This window comes from Mizuhopecten yessoensis, unplaced genomic scaffold (genome assembly GCF_002113885.1).
Source record: "Mizuhopecten yessoensis strain PY_sf001 unplaced genomic scaffold, ASM211388v2 scaffold419, whole genome shotgun sequence".
NCBI lineage: Eukaryota > Metazoa > Mollusca > Bivalvia > Pectinida > Pectinidae > Mizuhopecten > Mizuhopecten yessoensis.
Genome location: NW_018403537.1, coordinates 890,288 through 895,755, shown reverse-complemented (window position 1 = coordinate 895,755; position 5,468 = coordinate 890,288).

Genomic DNA, 5,468 nt, shown 5'->3' with positions numbered 1-5,468 from the left:
TTAAAGTCGGCGATTCAGTCGGCATATTGGGACCAAACACAATCGAATGGATTATTGGTGAGGTAGCCATTCTAATGACCGGGGCGGTGTCGGTTCATTTGTCGAAACCTCACGGATCATTTAAAGAAGCCTTCAAATTGATGAAATACTCTGAATGCAAGTCGATTCTGTTAGATCCCGAGAACGACAACAGTTTCATAGACGACATGAAATCATATTGGCAAGACGATAAAACAATAGCTGAAAATACTTCAGATTTCCTCGGTGGTCCTGGCGTTGTTTTATTAAAGAGCTGTGTTGATTGTGATCTCCCTGACGTGGAAACACTAGGACAAGACGAGACAAAAAACGACGTGCAGCTTCCAACATCGATCTTTCCCGAGACAACTGCAATTATTTACATGACGTCAGGATCTACAGGAACTCCAAAACAGATCGAACATTCCCACTTTGGCTTGGTCAACACAGGGTTCGGTTTTAAAAGATTGCAAGATCAGACGAGAACTGTCGAAGTGGTGTACAATGACAGACCTTTCTCGTGGATAGGGGGATCAATCATCAAATGTCTTCTTCATGGCTACACACATGTGTTCAGAGAAGGGGGAATAACTGTAGAGGAGAGAGGAGTGTTCGACATTTGGCGAATCATAGTCGAAGAAAAATGCACCAGTGCATTTCTCTTTGAAATCACAATCTTGGATCTGCTTGAAAATGAGGCAGAAATATTGAAAAACAACTATCGTTTAAACACGATAATCACAGGCCAAATAACAAACACGCATGTCGCTGATGCACAGGTGAAGTTTTGTAATGAGATTTTTACAGTTTATGCGTCATCGGAGATGAATATTATGATGGCGAATGCGGTGGATTACGACTTGGTTATTGGTAAATTTGGATATCTTTACGAAGGGGTTGAGGTAAAAGTTGTTGATGATAAATCAAAAACATTGCCCAGAGAACATTTCGGAGAAATTTGCATGAAAAGTCCTTGGATGTTAAGGGGCTACAGGAATGCATCTACGAAGCAGGTGCAGGCTCTCTCCGATGGATGGATGAAAACCAGTGACATTGGTAAGATCGACATAAAAGGGAATCTTTTCATCAAAGGCAGAAAAGAAGACGTCATTACAAGATTCTCGTTGCAAATTTTCCCGGGAGGAGTGGAAGAGTGCATAGCGGACCTACCTGAAGTAAGAAGAGTTGTTGTAATTGCTATCCCGGATACCCGTGCAAATGAAGAAATGTGCGCATGCGTGGTGTTTTATCAAAGTTCAAAGGTAACGATAGCTGAAGTAAAGTCACACTGCAGAGAACGACTCGGCGACAACATAACAGGCCACTCTCCGAAATATTATTTGCAGTTTGAGACCATACCCACTCTTGCCACGGGGAAAGAAGATAGGGTGAAAATCAGACGTGACGCTTTAAAACTACTATATATAGAACACTAGACAAAATCTAGACGTATTTAATTTACTTGAAGAAATTCGTCTATATTTTTGCCCATTTCAGTAACAATTTTTGCAAGAGGATCGAGGTTTCCAATTTCAATTGAACTTTGGCATTATAGTTCCAAAACCCATTGCAAAACCACACGTCACTGGATGTTTAAGATTTAAAGTCTTTGATGAACTATGGGAACCGTCAATAACACAACAAAAACATGAACAAGAGGCCCAGAGGGCCTGAATGGCTCACCTGGATATCTAAGCAATTATGGCAAAATATTCTCCAAATGAGATCCAAGGGAATATGCCAGACCCCAATGCCAATTCTTGTAGTATGTCTGTATTAGATTTTTCATGCCCAGCAATTTAATGTATGGTTATATTATGGGGTGGGGATCTAAACTGTTTCCAAGCTGTGACTCAGAAACTAGGTCCCTAGGGATTCGGGCAGACCCCAGGGGCAATTCTAATACTATGACTACTTTTGTCTCTTTGTGACAACCAATTGTAAATATAGTTCTGGGGTGGGGATATCAACCGTTTCAAAGTTATGACCCAGGGACTATGTCTCAAAGGGTGGGGCCAGACCCTAGGTCATCCTGGAAGCAAATGTGCATGCTTCTCTTTATACTCAACAATTGTATATATGGTAATACCGTGGGGATCTCAACCATTTCCAAGTAATTATCTTTTTTTTGTCCCCAGCCCTTAGCACGGGGGGGGGGGGGGGGGGGGGGGGTGTCGGCCCCACCACTTGTACAATTTTGAATCCCTGCCTCCCATGAATGCTTCTGACCAAATATTATTGATATCCACCATGGCATAGTTCTACAGAAGAAGTCGTTAATAGCAATATAGACAAATTGCCCCCTTTTGGACCCGCCCCTCAGCCCCCTGGGGGCTCAATTAAACAATTTGTACAATTTTGAATCGCCACTACCGAGGTATGCTTCCAGTCAAATATGGTTGATATTCATCTCTTAGTTCCAGAAAAGAAGAAGCTTAAATCAATATAGCGCAATAGCCCCATTTGGCTCCGCCCCTCAGGTCCCTGGGGGGCCAGACCCCTTGTTATACAAATTTGGTTCCCCTTAACCGAAGGATGCTTCAGACCAAATATGGAACAAATCCTTTCATTCCTACAGAAGAAGGATTTAATATAATTTGCTATGTTTCCCCTATTGGGCCCCGCCGCTCAGGCCCCTAAGGGGCCAGACCCCCGGTTTATACAAAATTGGTTACTCTTCACCCAAGGATGCTTAAGACCAAATATGGAACAAATCCTTTCATTCCTACAGAAGAAGAAGGATTTTAAAGAATTTGGTATGTTTCCCCTATTGTGCCCCGTCGCTCAGGCCCATATAGGGCCAGACCCACGGTTTATACATAATCAGTTCCCCTTCACCGAAAGATGCTTCAGACCAAATATGGAACAAATCCTTTCATTCCTACAGAAGAAGAAGGATTTCAAAGAATTTACTATGTGTTTCCTATTGGGCCCGCCCCTCAGGCCCCTCCGGGGCCAGTCCCCCGGTTTATACAAAATTGTTTCCCCTTCCCCCAAGGATGCTTCAGACTAAATATGGAACAAATCCTTTCATTCCTACAGAAGAAGAAGGATATGTTAAAGAACTTACTATGTGTTCCCTATTGCGCTCCACCCCTTAGGCCCCCCGGGGGCCAAACCCCCGGTTTATACAAAATTGGTTCCCCTTCCCCCAAGGATGCTTCAGACTAAATATGGAACAAATCCTTTCATTCCTACAGAAGAAGAAGGATTTGTTAAAGAACTTACTATGTGTTCCCTATTGCGCTCCACCCCTTAGGCCCCCCGGGGGCCAAACCCCCGGTTTATACAAAATTGGTTCCCCTTCCCCCAAGGATGCTTCAGACTAAATATGGAACAAATCCTTTCATTCCTACAGAAGAAGAAGGATTTCAAAGAATTTGCTATGTTTCCCCTATTGTGCCCCGTCGCTCAGGCCCATATAGGGCCAGACCCACGGTTTATACATAATTAGTTCCCCTTCACCGAAAGATGCTTCAGACCAAATATGGAACAAATCCTTTCATTTCTACAGAAGTAGGATTTTACAGAATTTGCTATGTTTCCCCTAATGGGCCCCGCCCCTCAATGCCTCAGGGGCCAGACCCCCGGTTTATACAAAATTGGTTCCCCTTTACCCAAGGATGCTTCAGACTAAATATGGAACAAATCCTTTCATTCCTACAGAAGAAGAAGGATTTCAAAGAATTTACTATGTGTTTCCTATTGGGCCCGCCCCTCAGGCCCCTCCGGGGCCAGTCCCCCGGTTTATACAAAATTGGTTCCCCTTTCCCCAAAGATGCTTCAGACAAAATATGGAACAAATCCTTTCATTCCTACAGAAGAAGAAGGATATGTTAAAGAACTTTCTATGTGTTCCCTATTGCGCTCCACCCCTTAGGCCCCCCGGGGGCCAAACCCACGGTTTATACAAATTTGGTTTCCCTTCCCCCAAGGATGCTTCAGACCAAATTTTGAAATCATTTTTTTCCTACAGAAGAAGGAGTTTAAAGAATTTACTATGTGTTCTCTATTGGGCCCCGCCCCTCAGGCCCCTCCGGGGCCAGATCCACGTTTTATAAAAAAATGGTTTCCCTTCGCCCAAGGATGCTTCAGACTAAATATGGAACAAATCCTTTCATTCCTACAGAAGAAGAAGGATTTCAAAGAATTTACTATGTGTTTCCTATTGGGCCCGCCCCTCAGGCCCCTCCGGGGCCAGTCCCCCGGTTTATACAAAATTGGTTCCCCTTTCCCCAAAGATGCTTCAGACAAAATATGGAACAAATCCTTTCATTCCTACAGAAGAAGAAGGATATGTTAAAGAACTTTCTATGTGTTCCCTATTGCGCTCCACCCCTTAGGCCCCCCGGGGGCCAAACCCACGGTTTATACAAAATTGGTTTCCCTTCCCCCAAGGATGCTTCAGACCAAATTTTGAAGAAATCATTTTTTTCCTACAGAAGAAGAAGGAGTTTAAAGAATTTACTATGTGTTCCCTATTGGGCCCCGCCCCTCAGGCCCCTCCGGGGCCAGATCCACGTTTTATAAAAAAATTGGTTTCCCTTCGCCCAAGGATGCTTCAGACCAAATATGGAACAAATCCTTTCATTCCTACAGAAAAAAAAAGGATTTTAAAGAATTTGCTATATTTCCCCTATTGGACCCCGCCCCTCAGCCCCCAGGGGGCCAGACCCACCATTTATTTGTTCCCTTTTCCCTTAGGATGCTTCTGACCAACTTTGGTCAAAATCTGCTCAGTCGTTTATGACTAGTAGCGATTTTTAGGAAAAGTTGACGGACGCCGCGCCATGGCATAAGCTCACTTGCCCTTCGTGGAGATGGTGAGATATTTGATGTAAAAGGTAATATCTTCCAAAGGCACGGCAGTAACATGTTTTGGAATTCCCTCTTAAAATGTTCAAACATTTCCAACCGAGAAAGCCGCCAGACTGCCCGCTCCTTAGACAAATAGGTCTACTTGCAACCACTGAGGCATTAAATACATCAATGAATTAAATGCATCAATGAAGTTATTTATATCGCTATGCTATCATCGTTTGTCGCGTTAGCATTAACGCTGCAAAATATCTTTTAGATTTGTTATGGACTCCCTGTATTATGAATTAATGCTTAACCAGTATAATAACGTATTCGTTGTATTTACTATATGTGAGTAGTTTATTTACTATAATTTTGTATAAACAAATAAAGTTTGTTTTGTTTTACGGTTCATCGACATTGAGAGTAATTTAGGGCCAAAAACAAGGTTACCGCGAGCGGTATATAATACGCCCGTCACACATTGAATGAGCAGTTGTTTGTATGATTGAAATATATGAAGTATTTGTGAGTAATTGATATTAAAAGAGAAATCATTCAACATAACTGGTAGATCAATGAGTGCAATACAACATCATGGAACGCATGCATCGCATTAATGAAACCAAGGGTAATAACTCCAGTAATTA